Source organism: Puntigrus tetrazona, chromosome 12 (assembly GCF_018831695.1).
Source record: "Puntigrus tetrazona isolate hp1 chromosome 12, ASM1883169v1, whole genome shotgun sequence".
Taxonomy (NCBI): Eukaryota; Metazoa; Chordata; class Actinopteri; order Cypriniformes; family Cyprinidae; genus Puntigrus; species Puntigrus tetrazona.
Window position 1 is genome coordinate 10,517,791 of NC_056710.1, and position 14,474 is coordinate 10,532,264.

General features: G+C 36.7%; 1 protein-coding gene across 1 annotated transcript in view; it reads left to right on the top strand.

Annotated features, from left to right (window-relative positions):
* Positions 1 to 5,352: 5,352 nt before the first annotated feature.
* Positions 5,353 to 14,474, top strand: part of svila (supervillin a) — a 59,403-nt gene continuing 50,281 nt past the window's right edge. The window contains exon 1 of the mRNA XM_043253442.1: positions 5,353 to 5,512. The gene's annotated coding sequence lies outside the window, so the exon portion shown is untranslated. The remainder of the gene's footprint in view (positions 5,513 to 14,474) is intronic.

Here is a 14,474-nt window from a genome sequence, read left to right on the forward strand (position 1 = left end):
ATGCGTAACATATATGATGTGCAAATGAGTTTATGAACAGAATATGCATGTTTGGCTCATTGTAAATCTTTCAGCTCTCCCTTTGTCGGTCTGTCTGCCTCTCTCTCATGCCGCTCTGTGTTATTTCAAAAGGTCAGAACCATAAATCGCCAGCCAAGTTCAATTAAAGTCACAGGCAAAATTGTCAGTTGATGAGTGTTTGTGGGTGTGTGTTTGCATCTCCGGTTACAGAAAGAAAAGGTTAGGCTAAAGAATTACCCTTCCCCCGAACTGAAGCAGAGCCAGTGGCCTTTTCCAAGACCGACCCTTAGTTGAGCGTTCAGTTGGCGGCAAACTGCTATGAGCTCATTCCAATTAGACACAGGGAAAAAGCTGCTTATTGTCAGCGTTTAACTAATACGTTTGATCTCACCACCTAGCAAACCTTTCAGAGCAATCTCGGATCACTCACTCATCACCGGTAATTGAGGAACTGTTTACTGTCAGCACTTCAATCCAGATCCAGATAGTCATGCAACTGAATACATGCATCCTACCCATCATGTCCACGTTGATTCAGTCAGATTCACTACCAAAATGCGTTTAATGTTGGATTGCTGAGTGGTTTCTTGTCCCAAGCCCTGGCTAAGGTTTAAAGTGATTATACTTGTGACAAGGGTAGACGGTTTACTGTTTACCCCTGCCAGACTTTTACTTGGTAGCCTTCACAAAGTAAAAAGATGAAAGTGTGCCACTGACTAGTGACTCTTTCATCAAAAGCATGTTTGAAATCAAGCCCGGCTCCACAGGAGGGTTTTGCCAACCTATTTATGAGCTTGGCCCCAGCGCTAAACTAGAACCCACCATTTAACTCAAGTCTATGGCCGACAACAGCTGAAATCTATGTGAAATATGAAGTGATAAACCATTTAACGCTTTCATTTCACGTCCCCTACCTTCTGCCGATTTTCCCAAGGTGTCAATCAGTAGCCTACCATCTTTACTTCCAGTCCTTTGGCGGTAATTAAACAGTCTTAAAGCGCTGCTAAGTTTTCCTAGTTTGAATAACTTTACATGTTACTTTACATTACTGCCAGACTGTTCGTTAGTGGGAGTTTGTAGTGACTGTTTCCAATAGGTGGCGGCAAATAGGTGGCGTTTTGCATGATTAAATCATTAAAAAAGTCCACTGGTTCGTTCAGAAACATTCATGCAGCGACGAAATTCAACGGTTTAGTGAGTCATTGAATCACTTTGTCGACCAATTGTTCAAAAAAAACGCTGATTTATTTTGTAATGATACACCAATATGATGCTCGAAATACTAGATTATTTGTGTTTTGCTAAACAGGGTAAAGATTACTGGCAATAATTTTATTAAATGTAGGACACTCAAAACGTATTTATTTTTATTAAATTGTTGTTGGATAATAAAACGGGTGACTAGTTTACATGAGATAAATTTCTTGCTCTTACTATTCAGTATAAGCTATACTGAAAGATAAATATAGTAGGATAGGATAAAATATAGTCTGTAAGTATATAAGAGGTTTTTGCATACTTATTATATTTGCCTTCAATGCACTTTATAAAAATGTATTAATATGCAATTTTTTAACTAACTGTCATGTGGACAACATTAGTATCATGGCCTTCTTCTCTGAATCACAATAATAGCGAACATATTTTTGATTGATTGCAAATGTTTAATGATTACATGATTGATAATTTACCCACTTCAAACTCAAATTCACTGGTCAGCTATCTTATTTCATAAGGTATCATTCGATATCTTTGGCTATATATATATTTTTTTTAGCAGTAATGATTCATTATTAGCATTATTAGGTCACGAATTGCATTAAATCCTGCTGTCTGCATTAACAGATTTGTTTTAGCACCAGTCGCCACTGGCTATACTAATACATACATTTTTAACCTGTTACCAAATAGTCACATTGTTTTTTGATAAACACATTGTAGATATATAATCACTATAGCTTAAATGTGAAACGGTCGAAATCGCATTTTAGTTTGTTTAGGTTTGTTGAATAGGCTTTAGTTCTATTAATAGCTCACCAATGCCTTCAACCATTTGAAACTAGACGGAGGTCACTTATCTCACACTCATTCGCTCTGTTATTGGACCTACTCGCCAGTTTCTCTCTCCCCTTCTGTAATGTTTTTGTTTATATGAGTGAGTGGGTGGATGTCTTTAAATTATTGAGTGAGAGTAACCGGAGGCCACATACAGGATGAGATCTTTTTGTATTCATCCTCTCAATGGGCTCGACTGAATAATGCATGTCTGAGAGTCATATGAAAGTAGAAACTGGATGAGAACATTTGACATGAACATAATACAGCCACGGGCATGTTATAGTTTAGCAATAATGTTATTATGATGTCTAACTCAATGGGTGGGGGATGGTGGTCATATTTGAGGCCTTTTGTATTCTTTTCATTTGCTTTTTTTTTAGGTAAACACAGGCTTTGTCTCAGCAAGGGAATAAAGACATCTGACACCGCTCAGCATGAGCGTAAAACATTTACAGATGCATTTTTACCAATTTGTATTATTATAAAGACCATTTGATGTGTTTTATTGCAAACTCAGTCCTTTTAGTCATTTGAGGTTTTGCTGTTGTACATCTGTTTTAATACATTGTGTCAGGACTGTTTTACACGTAAAGGTTTTTTTTTTTATTATTATATATATATCTTTCTCTTTTGTTCTAACTCCTCAGGAAACTATTCAAGCTGAAGGCTTAGTTTGTAGCTGCAGCTTATACAGAGTTTTGGAATAAAGGGCTTTGTTTTAAGATCCAGTATAAACTAGGGTTCTTATCTTATTTTCTCTACAAAACAATCAAAGCCTTCGCGCCATGTGAGATTAATGGATCATAAAGTTGGAGATGAGTGTGCATGCAAACTGCCAAGGACAACCGGTCAGCAAGATATACTCCATCAAGCTTTGTAATTCTCCGGTCAACTTGAACCCATGATTCATGGTTTTCACTCTCAAAAGACACATTTTCCCTATTATCTGGATACTGTAGTATGGTGAAACGCGGCTCCATTGGGTTTTTTATTAGGCTTTTTTTCTTCACACTTCCAAGTTATGTCTGATCTAATAGCATCTAGCTCCCATAAATCTGTACTGCTTGGAGATTCATTGTTGTAGGCAAAATAGACCTCATAGCGCTCACGCTCAATATGGCTCTTGCTCTCTTTTCTAACCCAGAGACTCATCAACACGATCCGTGTAATAAGTTCTGTTGTTGTCAACCTCATTTCACTCTCCATGTGTGTTTCTTCATTCCTTTCGGTTTAGATATGTTCCTCTTTGTCCCTTATGAACCATCCATTCTTCATTCTCTGCCTCACAGCCTCGCAAGAAAAAGGCCTCCGGAGCTTGGGCTTTACAGGGTGTTGTGTTGAAGTGGCCATCGCTTTGATTATCGCAGTGCACAAAATTATTGAATAATTCATTTGTTATTTTTGTTTCGCATACAGGTAAAACTGATTTAGTGAACTTGTATTTTGTGCGTGTGTTGTGATCATACATAATGCATTTTCCCTGTTTTGAATGAAAAGTGTAACAATTATGTGCTCATGTTGTTTTAGTCAGCAAATTTATTTTATTGGAAACTGAGGATATGAGACACTGCTGGGACCAAGGAACAGAACCTCTTTGACCACCTCGCTACACTGTTAGCATTACAACAGCCTGAGTCAAAAGAGCATTGTTTGGCCAGTCATGGCTAAAAAACAAGAACTGACCTTACGTATCCCTTTTTATTTCTTCATTTCAAAAGGCTGTAGTTTCAATGAGTTTTGTTTGATCTCATTCAATCTTCTTAGCCTCAAAAGAATACTATAATAATTATTTAATATGTTAATTTGTATATTATTTATTATTTATATTTCACATTTTCATTGTAATTTAAGTTTCAGTAATTGTATGTGATTTGTAATTTTGTCCCTAATATTCATTTACCTTTTTTTATAATTTTTTTAAATATTTTATTTTAATATTTATATATATATATATATATATATATATATATATATATATATATATATATATATATATATATACATTAATCACACACAAAGTTTTTGTTTACATAATATTATGTATACATAAATACATGCAAATACAAAAATATATGTTGTATGTGTGCTATATATATACACACACACACACATTATTATCAGATGAAGTCCTACAAGTTTTGCATGAGACTTGAATATCAAGACATACAGATCAAGATGCTGAGGAAGGCCACATCTGTTTCCTATGTATCAAAATACCAAATGGATTTGCAATCAAATTTCCCTTGTGCTGCATGTGAAATGACGGTTCATGGAACAGTATTTACAGCATTCAACATCTGAATTTTGCTTGTCTTCGCAATGAGGATTGAAGTGGGTCATAGATTAATGAAATCAAATGTCTTTTATGTAAACCTTACAATTAAATTAAGATTTCCTCTTAATTACTCACAGGGAATATAAGTGACTGGTGTTTAACAAAACCTGATGCATACAAAGGATCAGTTTATTTGAGTGTGTCGGATCCGAGGTGTTTAACTCATAAACAGGATGGACAGATTAAATACCAACCAATTCATAACCTCTGGCTTCTTCAGAGCGGCTTTTCTTGGAGTCCACACACTGTAAAGGTTTCCAGGTCTGGTGAATGACGAGAAACGTATGTTGGAATGACTCGGGTTCCAGTGTCTTAGCTCTTATGGGTCCATTGATTCATACATGGTAACCACATGTTTTCCCTGTTTTAAATTTGTTACGCTGGCATGCTGTTTCAATTCATGTTGTTCGCCAACTAACAATCATTGTCTTTTCAAACTTCATTCTCTGAATACAAAGATGTCTTTATTGCCATAGCTGAATTTGTATCGCAGGGAATTTGGTTGCAAACCACAATGATGTATCTGACAGTTTGTATATTCATTCAAAATAATGAATAATGGAACAGCTGATGATAAAGGAACAATTGTTAGGTCTATTATGGTTTCATGTGCAATTTCAATGTAGGGATTGTTGACTATATTTCATTCACTCTCATATTGCTTCTGCCCAAAATAATCAAAACGTAGTTTTTTGTAAAAACTACCTCAGTCACCATTCAATTTAATGGATTTTCAAGTAAGTGAACGGCGACTGTCTCTGTTACTCGGTCGCTAAAATCACCTCAGTCTTCCACGGAAGAAACAAAGCAGTACACGTTTGAAACGTCACGATGGTGAGCTAATTATTATAGTTTTATTTTCTGGGTGGATCAACTACGCCTTTAAGATTACACTCACGTCGCCCGGAAGCTGCTGCTGAGGACAAATGCAAGTTCGAGGCGCGCGCTAGTGAGCGTGAATGACAGACGGACGCGCGCGCGGTTCCCCTGCACTCATTCGTCAAGATACGCTTGTTGAGATATTCTTTGATGCCGCTTTTGTGTTCACGAAAAACAGTTTGGAAATAACTCGTAAACATCAGTGACAAGTACCTCTCGGTAAGTTGTGAAATTAATTAACTTGCTTGCGCGCAGTTCGTTGGGTGTTACGCCTCTCAAACATCATTTCGCTTGCGCGTAACTCCCCAAGTAAGTTTCCCCAAAAAGTCTTGTTTTCAGTAATTAACAAAGGCAATAAACAATAATTTTGTGTTTGGATACCCTTGATGCATTAATAAATAGTGTTAATGAGCTAAAGCTGCTTCTCCTCAAACCTGTTGGTGGTTTGTTTTTGTCGTTTAGTTTAGCGATTTCCGAAAGTATTTTTAGCGGTTTTAATGTACTTATTTCTTTAGTTTTATTTGAAGTGTTGCACTTCGATAGCACGACTGTCGTTTTGTAATGCTGTTTAGTTTACATCAAGGTTTCTTGAGTTAAAGAGCAAACAGGATGCGCGTTCCCGTGCGCCAGCAATTGAATGATGGTTGTGCTCACACGTGAAAGTGTGCAAAATAGACCGTGAACCGAAGCGTTTAACTTTATTGAAGTGTATCGGTAAGGTAAGAACAGGGCGAGGTTTCGAAGCACCATTGAAAACACATCCAGTGGTCTGTTTATCCTTCGCTGTGGCTAAAGGAAGGGTCACTCCCGTTACTTGATACGCTGCGTGTTTCCCAGCTGGGGTGCGCGGTCATGAAGCGCGCTCCTGGGGAGATGCATCTCCCATAAGCTTATAAGTGGATGCGATACCTGATGGCTAATGCTTATGTGATGTTACAGACAATTTTAAACATTCTGAATCATTAACGTTACTTTATTTTAACTAATGTAAAAGTTAGCTAAAAGTTCGTGTTAGGGTTGGTTTAAACTACTTCATGGGTTAGAAACAGCAGCTCTGTGCACATACTGTACACTTAGCGCACAAAGTAAAAGAAACAAAAGCGGCCTTTGGGTTATTTTACGATCCAGTCTCATTTGCATTGATTTAATATAACACCATCGCTGATGCAGCTTTATGGCTTTGTGGTTCCTTTTTGAATTTAGTTCTGCTAGAAACAACTTATTATTTTTACACGTGGTGTAGTTGGTCTGAATTGGTCATGGGAAGTTGTTCCGAGTCACATAAATAATTTTAAACCAAATTTGGTAAGTTAATTTCTATAATTAGGCAGTCAGTTTTATGACAACCTTTTGAGAGACTGTATGTATATTAAAAGTGACCTAGTTACAGTGCCTAAGATGGACTTTACCTTATACCTTCAAATATGCTTTAAACTTAAATCTTATATGGATAAAAAAAATACTAAGTGGTTTAAATCCAAGTTCATGATCTTTTTAACGCATATAGATTTTGCCTATATAACATATGGCTGTCAACAAGCATTTGTGTCGAAGAGCCCTTACTGTAAAGCATACAGTAGTGAATACAAGTGTAACCTTTTACCATTACATTTGAATTACGAAACCCATGTTTTGCATTTACAGCATGAAACAGGCTGTCAAGTCCATTTGATTGAGAAATGGCTAATATTTGTATGATAGAAGCATACAGTAAAATGGCAAAGCAATAACAGGAGCGTTTTTGCTATGAGGTCTTTTAACTTGTATTCGGGGTGTGCCCGGGTTACATTTGGAAACCCTCCTGAGCTTTAATGATTTCCTGCTTGGCCTTTAAATCTGAGTTTAATGGGTTCTGTAATGCTGGCAGCTATTAGCATAGATCTTCAACCAGAGAGAGAGTGAGAAAATGAAGGGCTTAGAGACCGGCATAGACTGAAACGGAGACAACTGGCCTAGTGATGCAGGTCTGTTTCACACAGCATGCTTTTTGCTCGTCCATCTCTCCGTTAGGAAGTAAACGGGGTACAGATTAAATATTTAATTGCTCATGCATACATAATTATTTTTTTTATTGCTGATAATTAAAAAAAAAGTTTATTTAATTTTTTTAATAGGAATGTAAAGAGTAGTTCACACCAAAATTAAAATGTACTCCCCTTCAGGCTATCTGAGATGTAAATGAGTTTATATCTTCATCTAAATGCATTTGGTACAAATTTGCATTATATAATTTGTTCACAAACGCATGCTCTGCGGTGAATGGGTACCGTAAAACATCACAGCAGTCCACAATCGGTTTGCATGAGTGCAGTCCATCAATTTCACTAAAAAGTGAAAAAAGTTTCATGTTTTCAAGAAACAAATCTGCATTTTAACTTTAACCTTTAGCTTCTGGCCAAAGTCCATGATCAATCATAAGAAACTGAAGAAGTCATTTGCCTGTTGTTCTCACAACAAACTTATTTCGAAGGTTTTTGGGCTGTTTTCACTCGGTCTGTGCATATTCTCCTCTGATTCCAAAAGTGGACATTTTTTCACTGGACAAAGCAAATCATGGATAGAAGACTCATTATTTTAGCCAGAATCAGTGATTTGAAGTTAAACAGTGTCTTCATAATGGATTTGTCTTTTACGAACATGCAGCTTTGCGCTTTACAAGATGTTAATTGACAGACCGGAGTCTGCTTGATTGCTTTTTGGTGTTTTTTTTATCAGCTGTTTGCTCATTTTGATGACACCTATTCACTGCAGAAGATCAATTAGTGAACAAATGATGCAATGCAGAATTTCATCGAGTCTGTTCCAAAGACAAAAAACCCTCAAAACATTTACACTTAAGTGGCCTGAGGGTAAGCGCATCTTCAGATTTGACTAATTTAAATTTTTGGGTGCAAATGTTTTCTCTGGAACAGGTAAATTTAAGTTTTCGTTCTCCAAACTAGAGTTGAAGACTCATGATGTCCATTTATATCAGTTTTATCACAGTGATCAGGGGAGCTTCGCCTCATGACTGATCATAGCTCTTATGTTTCATAACAAAGCCGTCTTTCCATAGGCTGTTATATTGCGCAACATCAGGCAGTGGAAGCAGCATGATGTGGATTACAGAACAGGATGTCTAGTCTAGTAAGTTTATGGTTAACCTCATTTTCCGTCTGTGGTCCTTCAGTCAGATGACTGTTGTAATGTATACTTCGTCAAAGCTCATTCCTTGTCTGCTTCAAATCATTTTAAAACTGTAATTTGTATTAATTGGTTCACTTTTTTTTTTTTTTAATGGGCTGTGAAGTAGAGAACCAAACTGCGACAGTATAACAGTAAAGTCAGTAGTTGTTAAAATAAATGTAGGCATATAGTGCAATATAGGTATTTAAATATTTTGTAAATATTACATTTAACAAGCTAGTTAATTTAATTAATATGAGCGTAGATTATATCAAAGATTATTAAAAGCAAAAATAGGAGAATTATACACATTTAAATACATGCATGCAAAATTAAATATGTGTTTTTGTTATGATTTTTTTTGTTTTTATAATTTTATTCCTTCCATTCTGTTGTTGTTTTTTTATTATTTAGAATTTTTTAATCCTATTTTTAAAAAAACGTTTTATCAGTTTTATTTGAAAATGTTTAACAAAAAACGTGTGAATATATATATATATATATATATATATATATATATATATTACACACTTCTCATTGAGTATAGGCCTGCATAATGGGGGAATGACCATGTGTCGAGCTTGGCACAGTAACACCCGTACCCATCATTCAGCAGGACATAACCCTCAGGGCCTTCTGAAGCAACTGCTCATTAATCAGAATAAGGATCAACTCTCTGAACAAGATAATAGCAGCTGTATTCTTGCTTTGGCCTAAGCAGGAAGAGGCCATGACATTGCAACGAGACTGGATTGTTTTCTTGTCACCAACAATACTTCTCGTGTTACCCTTGATTAATATTGTAATTTCCTTCACAAAGTCTGTCATTGTTTTATTCATATGACGGGAAGACGGTACATACAGCACGCAGAGTCTCTACGTATTCTGTTCTCCTTTTTAAACATTACCAATGAACTAACCCTTCTGTTCTAGTCCATGAGAGTCTATGCGGAATAAAACCTGCACGAGTACAAATAAATATTTCCTTTAGGTGTGCCTCCAGATTTAACAAATAAAAACATAACAAGCACGTACAAAGTTACAGAAATTCGTTTTTTCAACAATTGTCTACTAAACACGGCTTTTGAGAACATTTTAATAAGAAAAAGCCCTCGATGTTCCCTTTCCAGAGCCCCTGAGCTTTCTCTCACACAGTCCCAGTGTTGTCCGAGAGCAGAAGTTCCCTGTAGACCTTCCCGCTTTCTCTCTGAGTCATGGCTGACCCTGTTGCATAAGCGCAGGGGCTGACATCATTGTTAGAGACCCAGCACTGGGGTTTGAAGGCAGCGTGAACCTGCACTGGGATGAGGAGCAGCTGGGGCTCCTGAGGCGTGGCCTTCGCTGATGAGAAAAGATTGTGAAACGGCTCCTCTGTATTTACTGTAGCACCTGCCTTTTGCCTTTGCTTCTCCACTGAAAGATTTTGCCTGTATATAAACTTGCGCAGAAGATTTTAAACGGCAGAGAAATGTTCACAATGCCAGTGTGCATATGTGGTTTAATAATCACAGAATTAAGATATGTAACTACACTAAATATAATAAATGATGTTTAAGCAAAGAATGGTCATTCATAACCTAAATAAAGTGCAAAAATGAGTAACCTTTTCCCGACCCCCAACCCCCTTTCTCTTTGCCGCTTATCTTCCTGTCCTATCGTAATAAAGGCATAAACACCAAACATAAATATTGCAAAAGTTATATTTGTCTTTATAATGTAATGATTTTTACTGTTCTGCATTGTAAATGGGCCATTTGTAGCCTTTTACATCTGTGTGAACATCATATTTGCATGGAAAAATACTTTTTAACTTCTGGATTTGCTGTCAGGTTTACAGCTTGAGCTGCCGTGACGTGTTCACAAATTAATCTACGAGTAAAATATCCACATATTGAGGAGGTAGGTGCTACACAGGCAGCAACAATACAAAGCTTAACCTTCTTTTATAATGGAATATAATATTTCTCCTTATTTCTGAATACTAAACAGAAGCCGCCGATGTGTAAATGTGTTCATTCGTCTTACGTTTTGACAAAAGTACAAGGCATGAGCAGTATAGTTTCTTTTTTACACTGGGGAGGAAGTTCTGACGCTCGAGTATGTTTTCACAATACACTGAACTCTTCTTACACTGAACTGGAAAGTTCAAGGAAAATTCGATTCCTCGTGATACGACCCCTTTAAAGCTTAAGCTCAGAGGGCATGTTTTCTTGGTTTAGAGAGAACGGATGTGTCACAATTATGAGTTGAGAACATATCTGACTCGCTGAGAAGTATAAACTGGCAGATACACACGAGCTCCTCCTAACCACCGTACTTACACACCGACATACCTTCTGCCCAGACGGACGTAGTTAAAATGTATATTTAGTGCTCACATGAGGATCCCAGATGTGTTGATCGCTCGCAATGTTCTCTGGCAGTTGGCCACACAATCCTGGAGGACGCTGGGAAAAACAGTCCGTTTCTAAGGCCTAATGAAGACATTGTCTGCTAATAGAGGCCACAATTGTTACCGTGTTTGTGTTACATGCGCTTGATTGTTTAAATGTATACGTGTCACAGGAAAGCACATCCGTTTCGAGATGAGAAAGGGTCAAATCTTTGTTTTTCATTCCATCGTCTCCTTTGCTGCAGTTGTGACTCAAAGAGAACCGTGCTTTTAGGTTGATTCTTTATGTGCACCATCAGCAGTTTGCTTTGAGGGGGTTTAAATTTATGTAATTGCGTTAGTTTAAAACATTGTTGCACACATGATGGAAGTTAACAACTCCAGACAGTTGTTAAACTATGTGTGGTTTGCAAATTGCATTCGGTTTAGTCTCTTAACATGGAATATGCAGGCACAGTTGTGTCAGTTTTTTCCTGGCTGGGTAGTGTAGGTTTTTTTTGCTCTCAGCAAAATCATTCAAATTTGGCAGGTAGTCAGCAGTAATTTTATTAGCGGAACTTTTACATGGAAGATTTTTGTTTCTGTTATTTATTGTAGCTTGAAGTAAATGATGCCAATGAAATCAGTTAGCCAAGAAATACAAAATGAGAAATTACAAAATTATTGCTATTGTTTAGATCCAAGCTTTTTATTGAGTTCACCTGAGGCTAGTAATCCCTGGACATCACGAGGACACACAAATGCCACTTTACACACACAGTCTTGTCTCTGGTTGGCTTAAATGCTGTGTTGTAGATGGATTTGTCTTTCCGAAATGCAGCTCTGTTTTTCATATCTATTTGTCAGGTGGGTCAGGAGTTGATGATATGATTTATACAGCCTTGTCAACTGCAAACTATTGCCTGTGCAAACAGCACTAAAGTTCCTTAGCACAGTCGATGTTGCAGAGGAAAAAAGGCAAGAGGCTGTTTTTGCAGAGGTGATGGGTTCAGCCTGTGGTTGAGCGAGAGAAAGAGAGCGAACATGATTTTTCAATTAAGCCTTCCCTCAGAATTTTCTTCGTAAGAGTGCAAAAAGCCAGATCTGGAGGGAGATCAAACCTCCACCCAAGCTGTGCATGTTAAATCGCGCACACACACACACACACACACACACACACACACACACACACACACACTCTCTCTTACTTTTATATAGAGTAATGGAGAACCCACCCTCGTGTTTAAAATCTTACTCTTCAACATTAATTTGTTAGATGTAGTGTGTAGTAGATAGTCAATAGTGTCAAGCCCATGTTAAAGAATTCACAGCTCATGTTGAGTGGTGTTTTGTCTGTAGAACTTGTAACCTCATAACATGCACGCAATGAATCTTGGATTATGGTGGAGAAGTAGGGCTAGGCGATTTTTGCAAAAAAAGCCATCTAGATTTTTTTTTTCAAAACATTTGACTGTTTGCTTTTTTATATAATTTTTTTTTAACTAGTCAATTAAAAAAAATGATTCAAATGTCATTTTTCTTAAAGAAAATTCTATTCCAAGTGTACCATACTTGGAGCTTTCAGCGTCATTTAAATGTTAAACAAATAACTTGATAAATGGCTTTGCAGAAAAGACGCCTGAACTAAAAGTACATTACAAATTCTCAGTATTCAATGTAATTCAAATGATTATTTTATACGTGATCCAAATATTGTACATTTGTAAACTGCACACTTGTGTATATATATCTGCACAATCTTAAACGGGTACATTTCTCTATATTTTTACTCAATGCAGTGTCATTTCTAGGTTTGCTGCATGTTTAGCACTTTCCTCTGCACTGGAAGCTCCTGTCATCAAGTCAAATTCCTTGTTTATGTGAACATACTTTGTAATAAAGCCCTTTCTGACTTCTGATGGTATAAAACCAGTGGATTATTAATAATAAACGTTCTGTGAAAACGGTGAACAGCAGCTTTTAGTCTGCCACAATGATGCAAATATTAAACATCAGACATACAGCTGTGGTTTCTAACAGGTTCTTTTATTTGATTGCGCTGCTTTCCCATAGTTTTTTCTCTTTAGATACAGGAGCATTTGACTGTTGCAGCATATACATTAAAAGAAAAAACCCCATGGCGCTCAAGTTAAGAGAAGTTCAACTCCGCTCATCTTGCATGTTTTTTTTTTATTCCTCTGCTCGCTTTGCATCTTTATCAACACAAAAGCACATTCTGTGTGAATGGCGCCTCGCAATATGAGCATGTCATGTGGTCAGATCGTTGTTTTTTTTCTTTACTGTTAACTCCAGCATATTGTCAAAGTGCCTAATTCTGACATTTGGTAATATTTATATCCAAAAATGCGATTCCTCATTTGAGGGAAAAAAAAAAGAAAAAAAGTTGCTAAACATTGAATACAAAATGAACCGATAACATCTGAAACATTTCTCAGCCCTAGGTGCTAGTGAGTGATTTGTAGTTATATATTAGGTCTACAATGAATACTGGACTGGATGATTTACTGTGTTTTCACTAAAAAACCAGACTGTGCAAGTGCGTGTCAAATGCACACATTGGCAGCAGAATTGGCACTGGCCAAATATTTTCCTACTTAAGAATGAAAACTTGCTTTCAGTCACTCTGTCATCCTGTACGTCTGCCTACGTTACGGAGCATCAGCATTTCTGTCCATCTTGTGATCTGGGAACTAAAGCTCACTTTAAGTGGTTTAACTGATTGTCTTTTTAAACTTAAAAACTATACTGAATTTATATCTGCTTCTGTTCTTTTCCATTACATAGTTTTCAGTCTATTACTGTAAATGAATTAGTTTTAAATTTTTTCGGAAACCCATATGTATCTGCCCTCTTTAGCACAAATGTCACAGCTTGTTTTGTTTGTGATGATCATACCTAAGCTGTGCAAACTCTTGAATCCAATAAGTGTTAAAATGCCATTCTTCACTTTTACTTGGGTGTTCATTGATTGACATGGAAGGAAGATCCTTTGTGTCACTGTCGTTTTTTTTTCTCTCTGTGTGTCTCATGCTGGCACATCTGTTATTTTTTTTTTCTCAGCAGGTGAGCCATCAGTGTTGGTACTTGACGTATGATAATTGTTTGTCTGATATTTTTCTATTTTGACATGTTTTTCTGAGACTGCATGCTAATCTTTGCGTTTTCTGTTCGTATTTTGGCAAAAAAATGCAAATAAAAAAATGGTTTGCTCAACTACTTCCGCCACATTGCAGGAGGAACCAGTGAAAATAGATTCTGCTTGGTCTTGGGCTGAAGTAATTAATTCCAAACAAATTACATCATTATGACAAAGGAATACAAGAAATAGGAAGTCGAATTAGATGTATTCATATCTCAAAATCTTGCTTCTTGACGCTCCGGGTGCTCGTGCATAAATTGTTGCATAAAGGTAGCAATCTGCATACAAAAAAAAGTAAATTATGTAGTCATTTATATTTATATTTGTACGCAATGCCCTCTTTTCTTAGTTTACTTTGTCATCCAGAAGTATGAGACTACTGGTGAAAATGCATTCTCTTACAGTCTAATACTTTTTTTATTAAATCATTCAAATGTATTCCGTATGGTCTCAGACTTGTTGACCCTGCCAGAATGCTATAATTT